We start from the raw sequence: 19,396 nt of genomic DNA, 5'->3' as shown, positions 1-19,396 counted from the left end.
ATCTGCATTTTGTTCTTGACTGGCATAGACAAAAATAGTCTCAGTGCGGGGGCCATATCTCCCTAATGCACTGTTGGATTTTTGTGAGCTTTGGATATGTTTTTATAGGTCTAATTATGCCCATCTTCACCAAAGCGATCAAAGAGTTTTGATCTGGTTCAAAAGTTATGCATGTATAAGTACAGGTCTATCCAGAGACAACAAGAAGCAATGTTTTGAAGGTAAAGAAATATTTGATGAGATGTAATATAGTGATCGTTCATAGCCAGTGTTATCTCATATTGTATACCATTATACTGAGATTTGTTTATGGAATGATGAGATTTCATTCAAAGAGGAGCATGGAGTTTAATGTAAAGATTCTATGTTTAGGGTAAATGGGTACACTCTTATGGGAAGGGGACAGTATTTTAGAGCCTCTAATGAATGTTGATAGAGAAATATATGCAAAATTGAGTAGGCTGATTGAGTCTTGGGAGTGTGTAGGGAGTCGATTACATCAAATTGGTATCAGAGCCAGCGAAAGATCTGGTGTTTTTGTGGGTAGAGACAACTGGTGGTATGTGGATCCATCATAGCTGCAAGAAGGATGCATTTGCAATTGTGCATGTGAAGATCTCAAGCTAGGATCTTGGTATTGTCTCCATCAGAGATACGTCTGGAGTAGGATGTTGAGAGCAACCACTAAGCGAGAGTGGGAAGTGCATCACTAGACTGAGTCTACTGTTGGGTAAGATGAAAATAAGGGGGGTATGAAGAAGCAGCATAAAGCATGATGGCTAGCAGCCAGTATTTACTCCATTGATGGGAGTCAATTTCATGTGCAAAGAGTTCGAGCAACAAACAAAGTTCCTCATCATTTCCATAGGGACATGGAAATCTTTACAGTCTAGGAGTATGATGTGGGAGCATCTCAACCCTTGAACATTATGATGAGATTTTTGATATTGTAATGTTTCAGTCATCTTGAATGAAATGATACCATGTCTAAGGAATGGTTAAATGGATTAAAATTGCATTTAGAATGGATTACATGGCATTTTTAACCAAAAACTATAATGAGATTATGATGGGTCATCGGATAGATAGTTTTTGTAACTATCCAAGATTGTCTATTAATAGACAACTTTATGTAATCATGGTGGCAATCATGAAAAGATGGGAAGTTTTGTAACTACCCATGAATCTCTTAAAGAGATATCAATGTAATTGTAAAAAGGGGAGAGTAGAAAGATTACAGGAGATAGAGTAGGGAGTGGAAAGATATTGGTTCTCTGGCCTATAGCCAGAGAGCCATTCTAATATGTAATGACTTTGAATTTTAACTCGAATGTGTTTTACCAAATCAAAGAATGTTCTGTTTAGTTTTTATTAAGAAGTTTCTTTAAATCTCCTGCAAACTAGTTTGAGAGTTTGAATAGTCTAATAAGTCTAGTTTGACTGGTTATCTTTTATGCTCATTTTGTTTTTGGAATGATGGTATTTGATTCAAAACTAAGAGAGTTATCTGCATTTTGTTCTTGATTGGCATAGACAAAAATAGTCTCAGTGCGGGGGCCATATCTCCATAATGCACTGTTGGATTTTTGTGAGCTTTGGATGTGTTTTTATAGGTCTAATTACGCCCATCTTCATCGAAGCGATCGAAGAGTTTTGATCTGGTTCAAAAGTTATGCATGTCTAAGTATAGGTCTATCCAGATACAACAAGAAGCAATGTTTTGAAGGTAAAGAAATATTTGATGAGATGTAATACAGTGATCGTTCATAGACAGTGTTATCTCATATTGTATACCATTATACTGAGATTTATTTATGGAATGATGAGATTTCATTCAAAGAGGAGCATGGAGTTTAATGTAAAGATTCTATGTTTAGGGTAAATGGGTACACTCTTATGGGAAGGGGACAGTATTTTAGAGCCTCTAATGAATGTTGATAGAGAAATATATGCAAAATTGAGTAGGCTAATTGAGTCTTGGGAGTGTGTAGGGAGTCGATTACATCACATAGAGAAGAGGTGATGACCTAGGACAAAACCCTCTCATATAAAAATATTATCCATAGTCAAAACATCAGTTTGTATGAAGAAATAATATTATGATATAAACAAAATGCCACTAAGCTAAGGAAAGTAGTTCCTTAGAAAAAAGGAAAGAAAAAAGAACCTTTCCCCCTAGGGAAGAAGACAAGGGACATCCTTTGGAAAAAAAAAAATGTCTTAGAAAAGATATATTGAATCGATTCTATGAATCAATACAAACATAATACAAAATCATAGAAAAAGAGGAGGAAAGAATACCAATTAAGTCCAAGAAAATGCCTAATGGATCCTAGGAGACTGGATGGAAATACACATCTTGCCCCTAGTCCAGATACAAGAGAAAAAGAGATTTATATTATATCAATAGGAGGGGAAGTACCTATATCAAAATTATGAAAGAATTGTAAAACTACATGAGAGAGATATAATTCCTAAAGCAACTCATTCACGAACATACAATTTAAAATGTCTACAATCAGAATGTAAGTGTGTATTATGATAATTAAAAGAAAATTTGTACTTGGATGAGGAATCTTTCAGTATAGGCCTAAAGATTTCTTTTGTGGAATTCATTAATTCCATATACACCTATTTAGCTATCTCTTGACAAATATCAGAGTTATCCAAAGTAGGTGGAAGGAGAAGTTTATGAAGAGGAGGATGATGATTAACATCACCTTTCTTAATTTGAGATTTTGATCAACTAGCACCATGCAAATTTGGTTTAGAGGGTATATGAACATGATACTTAATACCATGCCCATTAAATCCAAGTCCTAAACCCTTATAACCTTGTTTAGTTATCATATTATATCATGTAGTGTACATATCATGTAAAGTTTCTATAGGAGGTGATTGTTTATCATGTTCATGGGTAAATTTTGTATAATGTGGAATAAAAGGTTTTGAAGAAATGTCTTTAACTTTTTCTTTAACATCATCATGAATCAAAGAAGTCTTGCACATCTGTATCTTGAACTATAGCTTGAACCTCCTCAAAAGTATGAGAAGAACTAGGGATAAAAGATGGAGAATTAGGCATCAGATTAGGAATAATAAGATTCATATTAGGAAGATTAAGAGATAGTGTATCATCTACCAAATACTTCACATAATCCAAAAGATCAATAAGTCTACCACATGAATCCTTAAATAATTTTTTGAATGTAGAAAGACTAGTATCAGTTAAATTCACAAAAGCATAAGTGAGAATAAAATGAAAGATCATGAACATAATAAAAAGAATGATACTCTCATAAGCCTTATAATTATGGTAAAGATATGTTAAAAGAAGGGTAATAAGGAACATAAACACACACCAAGGAATCTTCATAATCTTTAGAATAAATTAAATACAAGAAATGATTTTGTATTTTATTGAATATATATATATATATATATATATAGAATTTAAAATGCAAGAGCATAGACTAAATCTAATATTAATGCAAGAAAAGGCCTAACAATTATGAAATGAAATACAACACTACAAAACACACTAGGGTATCTAATTCCACAAAAGAAAAGAGAGTAAGTGCATCGGGTTCACCAAAATGAATGAAAAAAATAGTTTTCCTTTCTTAACCCTAATTTTAAAAATGAATGATACAAATTAATTAAGCATAAGAAAGTTATCAATGCAAAAATGGATCATGTAATGGAGAATAGAGAGAAAAGAGGTGTTATGGTCTTTCTATTTTGAGGAGTATGTACTTAAATCTTGAAATAGATAAAAGACAAATACTAACCTTGAATCTGGAAAGTGTTGTTTTCTGATGTCTGTGTATAGTTTCTAGAAAATCTACAACCCATTTTAGACTAGAAATGTCAAGACAAAGAAAACCCAAAAATATTTTGTCCTTTTGAAGGGAGGTCGACCTTAACCCTGATAGCGGGGAAAGCTAGCAACTAGTAGAAGTACATCTAACAATGAAGCTATGATACTCAATAGATATGCAATTTTATTTGAAATGTAAACAAGTAAATTGATATGATAGCTTGGACATAACATTAACAAATGTAAATCAAAACCTCCATGATTGTATTCTTAGAATCCACCTTAATAAAAGAATGAATAAAACTTGAAGATAAACAAAGGATTTTGAGAGAAGATCACACCATCATGATGGCTAGATCTAGAGTTTAAATGATAAATCTTGAATGCTTGAACCAAATCCCTTCAAAGACTTGAATGCTCCAATCCTTGATCTTCAATGGAGAACTTCAATTCTTCAATGGTAGAATGCTTTCTCACTTGAAAAGTAGGTAGTTGGTCATAGATAGTAGTTGTTCATAGATCATCATGTGTCTTATAGAAAATGAGAGGAGGAGGCTTCCTTATATAGTGATCTAGGGCACTAACTCCTAGAGAAGGTTGACATCGGAGTGTTAAATACCAATTAACCTTAACCCCTAGAAATAGACCTAAATTAAAAGTACTTTTAGAGTCTAGCATTTTGAAACCCAAAATAGCTGACCCAAAAGCTGGAAAAGAAACTTTCTAAAGCCCGAGATCCCTAAACTCCTAAAAGTTGAAAATGGGACCTAGGGCTAGGGATGAGGTTGACCCTAACCTAAGTCAAGGTCGAGTTCATCCTTGACCTAGGTTAGGGTTGAGGTCAACCTTGACCTAAAAGGTCATCCTTGACCCATAAGTCAAAGCCCTTAGTTTCATAGAGTAGGTTCTTAGAAATAGGCTAGAAATGGAGAGAGAGAAGAAAAATATGGGAAAAACTACCAGATCCATGTAAAACCCCATTCAAGGCACTTGAAATGACCCCAAACCAATTGTTCAAAGGGATAAACACTCTTAACATGGAAGTGCTTCCATTTTACGATGATACAATTAACAACTTGGTTTGTAGAATTATCAACATTATCAAACTTGTCATCATAGTAGTACATAAAGATTGTTTAATTTTGGGTTCCTTCTTTGGTTCATCTTCATGTACTTCTATATATTCATCAAACTTTACATTTTCACTTTTCATAGCTTTGTTAGGGTTAGCATTTTAACACTTATAAGCTTTACATCTTCTAGAATAACATATGAATATACCTTCGTCACTTTTTGCATCAAGTTCACCATTTCTATTATCCTTAAGAGTGTAACACTTGCTTCTAAATACCTTAAAATACTTGACATTGGGTGAGTATCCATACCATAATTCAAAAAGTGTGGAATTTGTAACTTTCTTGACTTGTACACAGTTCAAGGTATAGACATTTGTACTAACAACTTCTCTCTAATATTTTTAAGCAAAATTCTTCTCCATCATCAGTTTTCTATCATGATCCATTATAGATCTATCACTCCTTTTAGCAATCCCATTTTCTAGAGGCATCCTAAGTACAAACGTTTGTCTTTTGATTCCTCTGTCATTGTAGAAAATTTTGAACTTATTTGATGTTAACTATCCACCTCTATGAGATCTCAGACATTTCAATATTTTACTAGTTTCCTTTTCATCTCTTGCTAGATACCACTTAAACATTTGAAAAGCATCATATCTTTCTCTTAAAAACATTACTGTCATCATTCTAAAGTAATCATCAACAAATAGGATAATGTTCTTGTCACCTTTCTAGCTTTGCACATCAATTGGTCCACATAAATCAATATGAACTAATTCCATAATTTATTTTGAAGTATGAATCTTACTTTTAAAACTAGACTTTGTCATCTTGCCTAACTGACATTTTTTGCAAATCACATTATCAGGTTTCTTCAATTTTGGAAAACCTCACACTCTTTTCATCTTATAGATACTAACAAAATTGTCAAAATTTACATGACATAAACTTTTGTGCTATATCCATACATCATTAGATTACAACAAGACAAGTAGCATCATTCATGTCAAGATAGAATAGAATTACATCTAGTCTAATCTCCACTTCCAATAAGTTTTCCGTCAGTATCATAGATATTAGCCTTCCTATTATCAAACTAAACCTTGAATCCTAAACTATTTAATTGTGACACACTCAACATATTATTGTTAAGTTCTTCCACATAGTAAGCTTTTTCACACATGATCTTGTCTATCAATCTTATTGATCCTTTTCCTTTTATCAGACAGGGTACATCATTACCAAATCTAACACTATTCCCATTATAATACTCAAGGGTAATGAGCTTACTTTTTTTTGTAGTCATGTGATGTGAACATCCACTATCAATGATCCATCTGTCACTTTTTTTCACATAAGATGTCAATAAAGTTTCCTCATCTACATCAAAATCATCTTTCATAGCAACATAGACAACTTCATCATCATGATCACTCAATTCATCATTGGATTCTTTTTCAGCAATGTAGCAAGCCTTCTTTCCTTTGTCCTTATAGCTTTTATTACTGCCACCTTTTTTACCTCTGTATTTTTATTCATTCTTGTTGTTTGAAATTTTAGTGCATCTTGTTGCAATATTACTAACCTCATTACAATTAAAACATATGATGGGTAACTTGCCTTTGTGAAATTTCCCAACCAACAGTAATTCCAGTATGATAGCTTTTCATCATCTATATCACTATCACTAGTAGCATGTTTGACCTTTTCCTTTTTCTTATCTTTTGGTTCTTTTAGTGTTAGCTTAGCTTTTAAAGTATATTCAACATTCTAAGATTCGAAATTACCAAAATTCTAAAGTTCAAAAGTAGTGAGTCTACCAACCAGTCCTCCAAGGGTTAGATTACTACCAGGAGTACACCTTGGTTCTTGTATAGAAGAGACTCTAATATCATAGATAGGCAGCAAGGTTCTCAATACTTTTCTGATCATAGTCTCATCTTCATTATGACCATTAGATCCTCAAATTTCCTTAACAACATCTTTGATTGTTGCTCAATACTAGACTATAGTCTCACCTTCTTGCATTCTTTTTTCATCAAAATTTCCCCAAGAATTCCAGCTTTGGCTCTCAGCACATTCTTGTCTCCTCCATAGATATTTTGTAGGCCATCCCACATCTTCTTAGCATAATCATGTACTTCAATGTCATCAAACTCAAAATAGCTTAGGGTAGATGCAATATCCAACATTGTTTGATTGTGTTCCTTCTTCGATTTCAATTGTTTAGCAATTTGGGCTCCAACTGCATCAACATGTTCAATGGTGATAGTTGAATGTGCATAATCTCCAAGTCCTCCTAGATGTAGCTTCATCAAAGTTTTCAATGCAAATTTTTTTTCCTTGTTTAACTTGGGCACCTCCTTTCTATACATCTTGATCTTTAGCTTTAAGTACCTTAAAACTTTCTCCTTTACAAGAACTTGATGATCTAATACCAATTAATGAAATTCTTAGAATAATTGAGAGGGAGGGGAGGTGAATCAATTATCAAAGTTCCAAATATAAAAATAAAACTTTTCAGTACTTCAACTTATGCATGCATTGATCATTCAATGTCTTAAACTTTTGCATATTGTTGTCCTAGGTCAAAATAACTTTGCAGAAATGTAAACATGAAATACCAAAGAATCAATTAGACATTTTGACATAAGGATTTAATGTGGAAACCAAATTTGGGAAAAACCACCAGTAACATGCTACCAATTTTCACTATTGTGAAGTGAGCCATGTGAGGAGCCAATCCTGTTAAAAGTTACAATGCACATTGTTAAATGTGATTTTGATTAAAAGATTTCAATCACCATGTTAGGAGTGAGCCTTTTTAGAGGACTTAGGAACATTCTATTAGAATGTCACCCCGTTAAAGGATTTACTGATGAATGTTTGATCAACCTTAGTCCAAAGGATTTATCTATACTGATACACTTGTTAGAAAGTAACATCAAGACTTGATTAATAACAAAAAAAACTCACTCGTAGATTATAATTGCCTATCCAGTCCTCTATACTTCTTGGCATTAAATCTCCTTAATCTCTAAAAACTTGTTCACCCTTCAAGCCTTCATCTTCTTAAGATTTCTTGCTTAGTATGCCAACTAAAAACTCTTTTATTTATCGACCATATGGAGAAAAACCCTAGAATCCTTATATTTCTTAGGTTTGTGCACTTGACAAGTTGCTTCTACCACTAATACATTAGGGGTCAATTTGCGACTCCAATTTGTGACGGTGGGCAAATGTTATGTTTTTTTGGCTTTTTTTTTTTTTTCAATTATAGCTCGATGACGTTGCAATTGTGACATCAAGCAACGTAGGTGTCACAATTGCAATGTTGTCAGGCTATAATTGAAAAAAAAAGCCCGCATTGGTCATTAGGTGGGTTTTCTTTTGCGGCATATCAAGTTGCATTATATGCCATTTCAAACATTGAACACCTAAAATTTGAGGTGCATTGCAAGACATTTCATTCCAACTTCTTCCGCATTCAAAAACCCTCAAACTTACCTATAAAACCAGGGGCCATCGCGTAGGTTATATGCATTTGGAGAAGGGTACGTGCACCAGCATTTTGTGTTATATTCATTTGGAGAAGGGTATAATATCAAGCTCTGTAGGTGAGAAATGTCCACAACTTAGCAATTTGTGTGGGTGGAAGTTTTATTTCTAAATGATAAATTAGTTTTATTGCTAAATGATAGTGCATCAAACTTGTGGAGGAGTTCCTTACCAAATAGATAGCACATCAAACTTGAATTGTTGCATTTTTAAAATTACCCATCATTGCATATCTAATTAGTGTTTATACCAAAAATTGAGTTTAGAACACAAAATAGAAAGAGTGAGAATGCCACGATATGTGGAGTTGTAGAGGTTAAAGTTAAGAGAACTAAAAAGTAATCTATAGGAAGAGCTCCACATAAGGGAGCAGCTAGTCAAAGAAAATATACTTGTGAACATACCAAATTTTTTTGATAAAATCCCATCAATGATTTCATTGCCAAGTTCAACTACCAAATGCATCATGAAGATAGTCAATGCAAGACCCTCAAGGGTGAACATATAATCTAAGTTAGATGTGGTTGGACTAGAGGCTAGAAAAATTAACACCCGCTATCATGTGCAAGGTGATGTTGTTCTAGAGTGCATCAATTTAGATTTAGAATTGGGATGGAAAAATCAATGCCTATGATAGAACCTTTTTTTTGTAGTATTCTTATTGCAATCAAGTGGGCAGCAAAAATGAAGCTTTAATGTCATCCCTAGTGGAAACTCTTAGTCAAGGGCATATGCAAGCACTAGTTTTAATGTCTTCATTAGTTGTTGAATTCCTTATAGTAGAGGCCACAACAATGAAGGAGGTATCTCACACCAAGGGAGGAATATAGTATTCCAACTGGAAAATACTTGAATGGCTGCAACATGTAAAAGGAGGTGCACCCATGCAAAGAAAACCTCCCATGCCTTGTCCAAACTATCCATTTTCCTTCTATTGTATGAAGTGTTTCCCTTTGGAGGTCATGTGAGTGATTAAGTGTAAGATTATTCATTAAAATGAAGAGACATCATAAACATGAATGCTGCAAATAAACTCCAAGCATTTGATGTTTTCCTGCTCCAACTGCCTGATCATAGAGGGTTTATTTATTTAGAGAACAAAAAATTGTAAACTTGAAACAATGTTTACAAGCTCAAATTAATCTTTATAACCATTAACTTGGTAAGTGAACTTTTTGGGTTGGGTTAGGTGTTTGAGGACCTTGGAAACCATAGTAGAACCCTCGTGAAGTTGAGTCCTTATATTTGTATATGTGAGCCATTAGTAGCCCTAAGGAACATTGTCAGTTTGGATTGCAATTTGATCTTTTGGCAAGACTGCCTAATAGTTGATAAAGAGCCCTTACCCATCTCTGCATCATTCCCCTCATCCTTAGTAGGGATGAATCTTCTAAATAGTACCATGTGGATTTTTCCAAGACAAAACATATGAAAAGATTAGATAAATTCCATCTAAATTAACCAAAGTAGATATAGAAATCCTATTTTAACTATAAGTTTGCACATAATTATAGAAAAAGACTATATTCGTATATCCTTCCTAAAGCCAATAAACCCTTACCTTCTATTTCCTAAAAATAGTTCTCATTACTTACTTAAGTTCTCAAACAACTTGAGACTCCTCTCTACTCAAATCCTATGAAAAGACAAGATCTTGAATTTTTGTAAGTGACAACACATGATCTTGTGCCTACCTCTTCCTAGCATAAATATTACCAATACATGACCATTTCTTGATATGCAATTTAAACATATTGCAATTTCTTACTTCTATCATATGCTCATATGGCAGGCCTCCATCTTAGAACCATGAAGCCATGAAATGAAACCACATTGGTTGGAACTTAAAAGGAGGATTCTTAGGAAGTACAACTAGAGTAGCATAAAACTTAATAGGCCAATTATCTAAACCCCTCCAATCAAGAACTTCAAAAACTAGATAATGTACCCAATTTTGCTATATTACTAATCTTTGACTACTATTTCCAATCTTTGTATCCTCTGATATCGATATTTCTATTTACTCACTATTTCCATGTCACTGTTATTCACATTCATTTTTTATAATTTATTCATAACATCAATCACTGTTTTGCATGTATATTTACCACTATCTTTCTCTCTGTTGTCACTATTTTTTGCATTGCAGTAGCGCTATTTGGATGCATATATACTCATTGTTTCCTTACATTGTTTGATCACTATTTTTTCTCTTATACATATATTATTGCTGCTTTTATATGGCACACACATTGTTTCTACCATTGGCCACCTCACTGCTCTTTGTTGTCTGATGGCCATCATAATATTCTTACTACGTTTCTAGGTCTACTTTGTGTAACCAAGAGCATCGTTTCATACAATTGTAGATATTGTATCTTCACCAAAAGTGTTGTACCATTATTAACAGAAAATGGTCTTTGACATTAGTGCTTGGATGCCTTAGACAAGACAATAAATTGATTATCATTATATGGTGAATATCCTTCAAATAAAAGTTGTGAATGTATCCAAGGATAGTGAATTGCCTTGCAAACACTCTAAATACCTTTAACAAAAAGGTGAAATTATCTCTCTTTCTGCCCCTCATCATATGAGTCATGCTTTCTAATATTTATCATAGTTTTGATCTTCTTCTTCAGTAAAATTAATTGTGATCATGTTGTTTTAATGTCATTAAATCTACTAATATCATTGTTGATAGCTCTTTTGTAACCTCTGATGATGATGCTCTTCTAGGCAATGGTAAATGTACATCTTGTCATGTCCTATCATCTCTGAGTTTCTATAACAGTCCATCTCACTATCTTGTCATCACTATTATGGATTCCATTTGATGACATATATGTTTTGTTATTTTCAACATTTACCATTGTTCTTGATCTATGCTCACTGAACATACATATAAAAGTGTGTCAACATTTCTTCATCACTGTCCTTTAATGTCATATTTATTTATCACTATCCTTTAACATTGTTCCTAGATAATAGTGACTAATTTTGATGACTTCTAATTGATCTCTGCTCAAGATATCTCCAATTCCTTCTCACTATTTTTAGTCTTTTACAACACTTTTTTCTGTCTTTGAATGAGCACCATTTAATGACTTGGCTCTTGTCCATTAATTTTCTTTTTACTATCTTAATTGCATGATTCTTGACTGCTGCTATCCTTTAATTTGTTGATCACTATTTTGCACTGGAATTCTCATTCTTTGGGCTTTCCTTTTAGATTTTAGTATTTGTCTTTTCAACAACAATGTTCTTGTCTTATTTTATGTAATGCTTTTCTCTTAGAAAAACTTGTATCTTTGTCTCTAAGACACATGCCTTCCATTATCTCTTTCTTACTACTATAATATTCACGAGACCTTATGCTCTATTGAACATCCTTTTGACTGAGTTGTCATGACCATCACTTTTTTTTCAAAATTCTATTGTGGTAAATATCATTTAGGACCTAATATTCATGTAAAATCCTTCTGAGTCACAATATTTTCCATGGTTGTCTAGATCAACCTAATCATCCTACATTTAATGTAAGGTGCCATTCTTACCCAAATACCAATAGTAAGTTTACCACAATCATAAAGATTTGCTTTGCAAGCAATGCAGCCTAGATAGATCTTCATTTATATAATGAAAGTTAATAAAAATGGAAAACTGTTATAAGAACTCCTATACTGGAAATATTTGTGTAAAAATGTATTTCATTTTCTTTGTATCTTCTCTAATAGCTATCACATTCTTTCGATTTTTTCATCAATGCCCTTGATATTGTCTTCATTTCTTAGTTTCTTTCCTTTTGTCACGACTCTTCATAATGCTGCTCCTAACTGCTCTTATCATCTTCAAGATCTCTGTAATATAAAAGACCTTGCTTGTCATAGCAGTGACATCTATTGAGCATCACTATCTTTTATTGATATCTCACTATCTAAGAGATGTGTACTATCTTAAAGCACTGTTGATATCATTGTTACATTGAGTATCACTGTTCCATTGAATATCATTGTTATCTGTCACATTTTTTTCATTCTGAACATCGACACTAGAATGTACCCCTTAAGACTCGGGTTCTTTAGAAGCAAAAGCATTAGCATCAGCTCTAGCAACTAGCTCCACAATTAGCAACCATTCTTCTTGCTACTTCACAATATCATCACTCTGAGACATGATCTCAATTGATGATTGAACTATGGTTGGAGATTCCTGCTTTTCCACTAGGTGCATCTCAACCTCTTCAGTTATATCTTGTTGCACGAGAGTTTCAAAATTTTTAATTCTTTTTTGACTAGAATCAACCTTACCTAACTGGCATCCATCTTCCTCAACTGGTTCATTCATTTCCTTTGGTTTTTTTGAAGACTCTAGTTTCTCTACTTCACCATGTTCCTTAGTAGCACTTGGACGAATGGTTGGCATATCAGTGGCTATAGAATTTGAGGCCTCTTCAATCATGGCTCTCTCATCTAATTGAGCCTTAGCAAAAATCTCACCAAGTGATGAAGCACATATCTATGACAGACCATTCAATATCATTCTTCAGAAAAAGCATAACCTTAATTTACATTGAAATTAACTGTAGTAAAATTAGAGCAAAAGTGAATATAACAGATTTGAGAGCATTTGGCATCCCCAAATTTTCATAATAGAAAATGAATTGTCTCTTAACATATGAACATAACTCTCCTAGACTAAATGATAATTGTGTGGTTCATTTTATTTAATAAGTATAATTATGGAGAGGCAAAATTGATAGAATTTTCTAGGAAAATTTTGCTAAAAGTCTTAGATGATACTCATCAATGACAAGTTAAAGCAATGTAAAGTTCTTCTTTTCCTGCAACACATATAACAACAATTATAAGTGCTTGCAAGGTATTTACTTATGAATAAATATTACATCCTGATTTAAATGTATGAAAACAATTTTCATTCCTTTTAAGCTTCATTCATCTCGAGGTGCAACTCACAAACTCAAGAATAGTGGCTTTTGTTCTTCATGATACCTTTAGGGGAAGAGTATGTGAATGCCCCCTCGTGTCTGGAGTCCAGTTTAGAGGAGATGGCTATTTACACTGCTAAAGGTTTGTTGAATCTAATTCTAAATAACATTGCTTGCTATTGTATCATCATAGAAATGAAAGCAAATGATTTAAGAGTTAAAAGAACAAAATGGATTTTTTGAAAAGGCTTTAGAAAATTTCAAGAAAATACTATTGCTAATGATTTATTGCTACTCTATTTTGGTATTTGATGATTGTCCATGCTTAAACATTTAATGTCATTATGGTTATATGAATGGATTCTTTGCCTTAGAACACTATCATCTTCAAAATCCCATATGAAATCTATATGACCATTTCATTTCTTCAATATGCCCTATGGATGTCCCTATCTAACTTTATATCTTTTAATTGCATATAATAACTAATTTATGTGCTTTTTCATGACTATGTTTGACTCATATAATTGTAATCTCTCTAGCACTATGATGTCGTTTAATATGTCTTGCTAAAGCTTGTAAATTATGTTCCTTTTGCCATGTCATGTAATATGTCTTGCCTTGTAGCTTATATGTTTTGAAATTTTTGTTAGGCCTTGTAGCTTGTATAATTTGATTGCTAGAGAGCTTCTACAACTAAGAAAGAAGGCCGTTGCACGAGTTATAGCCCCGCGCTCGGGTATGAAAATTGTATATTTTTAAATCTAATGTATATTTTAACTAGAATTGTAGCTTATATGTTTTGAAATTGCTATTAGGCCTTGTATTTTGTATGATTTGATTGTTGGAGAGCTTCTACAGCTAAGCAAGAAGGCCGTTGCACGAGTTATAGCTGCGTGCTCGGGTATGAAAATTGTATATTTTTTAATCTAATGTATATTTTAACTAGACTTTTAGCTTATATGTTTTGAAATTACTTTTAGTGGCTTAATGTTGTAAGGTCTCTTGAAATAAGACCTTCAGGCGGTTGGTCAAAGTTTTACAAATAATCTTATCCACAAATTTTCCTAGAGAAATTGATTGAATGTTATAAAAGGTGATTGGGTTAAATGTCTTAGGAATAAAGTCAAAGAAAGCATTTTTAAAATATTAAAGTATTTAGCTAGGTCTAAGAAGATTTGTGTACTTTCGATAGTTTTTCTTAGTTTGTGAAAGTTGTAGACCAAAGTTTTCATAGCCCGATTTTTGCTTCCTGCAAAGAACGATCATGTCAGATAATATAAGTGAAGAAAAAAACAAGGAGACAGTCACTAGATTGTGGTCAAACATGAAAAGAAAAGGTGATGGAAAATGTTATTGTCCTTGCAAAATTTGTAAGGGCTTAAACTGTAGAAGACTGCTAATCAAAATAGTTAAGAGACATTGTAGGGAGAATGGTCACATTGAAGGGGGGCATGACTATCATCCATTGGTAAGTCATTCATTATATCATTTTAACAATTTATATACATATAAAATCACTTGATGATGAGTTGATGATCATGGTTTATTTATGTTAATCAATTTTATATAGGTTGATCTCCCTAGGGAAGTACATGATATGAACCACAACAATCCGAAGAATATGGTTTTCGAAGTGGAGGAACATGGAGGTGCAAATATCCAAGGTGAAGATAATGATCCCATGGAAGATGACAATCATGAGCCAGAAAACACAATTTAAGATGATGGTATAAATACATTGGTCCATGACACATTTAGTCCAAGCGTATCTGATCATGATGATGATGATAGCCTTGATGTACCTCTACTTGAGAAGGCATACGAGCCCCTATACAAAGACTCCCAAACAACTCTTCTCTCTACTATATTGTTGTTGTTGAACTTCAAGGTTATGAATGGTTTATCCAACATAACAATGTCACGTATGTTAAGATATGTCATATATGTCTTTATAGTTAACAAAGGGTGAATAATGTACCACTAATATTGTTTATATTAACAACTTATATTTTTTTCTGTAGATTGATAGGCGAGTTTCTATTACCATCATCAAATATTCTACCTTGCTCATATCGAGAATTATCTTTTGTTATGAAAGATATTGAAATGGAGTATCAAGCAATACATGCTTGTCCCAATGATCATATTATATATTATAAAGAATATGAATTTGCAACACAATGCCCTGTATGTCATACGAATAGATATCGAACAGATCAACTAACAAAAAAGGTGCCTCAAAAGGTTCTTTGTTACATCCCCATTATTTCACAGATGCGACAATTATTCAGGTGTAGTAGCTTGGCTCATTTTATGGATTATCATATACACAATAGAAGTTGAGATGACGTTATTCGAATCCCTGCGGATGGTTTGGCATTTATGCACATAGAGGAAAAGTGGCAACACTTCAAAGAAGAACCTCACAATCTCAGGCTTTCATTGGCAGTGGACAGTGTCAATCCATTTGGAGAGATGAGATCTGTTTACTCGGTGTGGCCTATTTTTGTTATTAACAATACCATTCCTTCACGGATGTCAATAAAGAGGGAGCACATTATGTTGGCAATGATTGTTCCAGGTATCTTATCATTTGATAGTTATTAATTTACATGTACTTACAAATCTTGCAGTAAAACAGTCACAATAATTATGCAATGTTACTGTTCATTGAAGTAGGTAAATATCAAGTTAAAGATATGAATGTATATATTGAGCCTCTTATCGATGAGTTGGTGGAGTTATGGAACGGTGTCACTATGTATGACCTGTCTAGACCAATAGGACAAAGACAATTTCAATTCCATGCAATACTTGCATGGACAATACATGATGCCCCAGGGCTAACACATTTTTGTGGTATGTTATAGTGAATTCAAGTTGCGCACGATAATTCTAATTATAAAAATCAACATATTTAATAATCCAATTATATCATTATCTTGTAGGTCTTCAAACAAAGGGAAAATTTGCATATCCAGTTTGTGGTCCAAAGATGAAATCTCGTCATTCAAAAAGTTTAGGAAAGCAGGTGTTTGATGAGTGTAGACACTTCCTCCACAGGAATCATAAGTATTGAAGTACGAAAAAATATCTTTTCAATGGGAAAGAAGAGACTACATCAAAGCCATGAAGAATGACACCTCGTCTATGGAAGTTGGAATATAATAGAATTAATTATCAAGGTAATGTCGTTCCACCTAATGGTTTATGTTTGTAATTTATATATTTCTATTGTGATTTTTGTTTACTAATTATGTAATTGATGATCGTGAAGGTCATCAAGGTAGTATTGAAAACCTTCCAAAGGGACTAAAAAGCTATCCCAGACAATTTAGCAGGTTGCCCTACTACTGATGCAGAGCCACACCTTGGAAAACTCAGGAGGAATCAGACACTCAACTGAGTTGCATCAAGGGGCATCTACAACCTTCAGGATCACACACTAAAATCCAACATCACAATGTATTAATTGAGTTTCTTCATAAACATTAAAAATGAATATACTCTCTAAATCCATTCTATATACTTTTCCATCCACTTAATCCATTAAACAAAAGTTTTAAAACAAATTGCCCAGAAAATACATTCTTGCTGCCTCCTAGATAGACCTGCACTCAGACATGAATAACTTTCGAACCAAAAAATATTTACTCAATAAAACCATTGAGATTTGGCATAACTAGGTTTCAAAAAACATATAAAAATTTGAGAGAAATCTAACGGTACAAACTTGAGATATTGACCACGCATCAGAGTACATTTTTCTGCAAAATATTGCTTCTTGTTGTCTCTAGATAGACCTGCACTCAGACATGAATAACTTTTGAACTAGATCAAAACTCTTCGATCGATCTAGTGAAGATGGGTGTAATTAGGCCTATAACAACATATCCAAAGCTCATCAAAATCCAACAGTGCATTTTGGAGATATTACAAATGCACTGAGACTGATTTCTGCAAACATACCGTATTCAACCCAAAAATAAAAACTTGTCTTCTTCCTCTCTCTTCCTCTCTAAAAACTGACTCCCTAAATAAGGAATATGAAACATCCCTATCCAAGAATAGGAGACTGTTTCAAAAATTATGAATATTCCTGCTGCCAACTATCTGTCCTTTTTTAGGATATGATTAGATTCTTAAATCATTGCACACTACTAACTCCACTAAAACAAACACACATGGTCCTAAGTGGCTATATTTGGAGAGTTTATCATTTCACTTCTCCATTTATGCCACCACATCATAGGACATTATTTTAAAACATAAAACTCTAAACTCACACACACAAACATTTCAAAATTTAGATTTTAAAATTAAAACTTTCTGATATTTGCTTTGTACCCTATATTTTAGTCATATTGCAAGTTGTCTTCCTGTCGCCACCAAACTTCCTATCACAGACGTGCTCCTGCACCAACTACAAGCACTTACAAATTGTGCATTTGTTTCATTCTATGCATATTGGAAAGAATATAACAGAGACATTGTGGAAAATATTTGATGGAAGGCATGACAAAGAAAAAATTATCAAAATTTGTAATGACATTCATGAATCCAATCATGCATTGAAGAATTTCATTCACTTAAATAGCAACAGAGATCAGATTAATATAAGTACCCTTCCTTGGTTATTAACGGAGCAGCAAAGTGATGCCATAAAAGAAGTCATATGAAAAATTTGATTTCCCATAGGATTTGCTGCAAACATAAACAATCTCATATCAAAAAAAAGTGAATTTGGGCCAGGGCTCAAAATGCATGATTGGCATACTTTCATCAAGGTAAGTTATGTTCTTCTGTATTTACAATATATTCATAAACTATGTGTACTGTTCATTATGTTATGTTAGAAAACAATGAAATGATTGGTTTATAATTACTACAGTATGTGTTGCCTCTATCTTTTCTAGAACCCTTCAACAATAATATCAAACAAGTGATATACGATCTTGGAAAATACATGAGGTAAGCAATAATATCTATTCAATTTTTCGTATATATTTATTATATTCGTGATTTTTTTTTTCTTGCTATGTAATCTATTGTATATTATTTTGTAAAGTCTCATATCTATATATTTTTGGTGACTTGAATCTCTTAATGTAGGCGATTTTCATCTAAATAAATCCATAAAGAAGATATAAACTATTGGAAGAGAAGAATTCCTCATTTACTGTGTGAAATGCAAAAGTGTCTGCCTCCAACTTTTGTCAATGCAGAAGAACACTACCTCATACACCTAGTTGAGGAGATTGAATTGTGTGGACCTATACACACTAGGTCAATGTGGATGGTTGAGAGGCACTTGAAATCTTTGAAGGCTTTGGTTTGATAAAGAGCACATCCTAAGAGTTCTATGGTAGAGGGATATATGGTATACTAGACTATTGTGTACATTACTGAATATCTTCCTAAGTTTGCATCAAATATCTTTGTAGATCGCATTTGGGATCTCGAGCCTTTTAAAAATTTAGAAGGGGAGTACTTGATGGGGAAAGGTACATTGAGGAAAGTGAGAGGTAATAAATTATAAGATGTTATTGTAATAAATTATTTCTTAATCTTCAATATAAATCGGTTGTAAGTTGTCTATTTTTTTTTTGTACAGGTGCTCGAGAGTGGGATGCACTACATTTGTATATTGCAAACAATCTTGATTAATGACAGTATGGATTGAACAATGTCAACATTCTGGTCAGACATTAACATGGGAAGGTGTATCTTTATTGGTTAAAGAAGCTCATCGTAATGGAGATTCCAATGTTACACAAAGGGAAATAGATTTAGCATGTGGTTTAAGAGATTTCTAGGTACATACAAATTTATTAATCACCTGTATGTTTATCAACTAATGATACAATAATTTTGACATGTTTCACATTATTGTAGGTTAAAAACCACAAGGCTATGTTCTGTAATGGTCAAAAATTTTGCATCAAAGTGTTGGATGACACGAAGAAAACTTGTGATTCAGGAATAACTGTA

General features: G+C 33.1%; 1 pseudogene; it reads left to right on the top strand.

The window, feature by feature from the left end:
* The first annotated feature begins 377 nt into the window (after positions 1–377).
* LOC149563060 (AP-1 complex subunit mu-2-like) overlaps positions 378–19,396 on the top strand; it is a 30,933-nt pseudogene continuing 11,914 nt past the window's right edge.

This window comes from Cupressus sempervirens, chromosome 4 (genome assembly GCF_028749045.1).
Source record: "Cupressus sempervirens isolate cs-2001-9-10 chromosome 4, ASM2874904v1, whole genome shotgun sequence".
Taxonomy (NCBI): Eukaryota; Viridiplantae; Streptophyta; class Pinopsida; order Cupressales; family Cupressaceae; genus Cupressus; species Cupressus sempervirens.
This window is presented reverse-complemented; position numbering and strand designations above follow the sequence as displayed.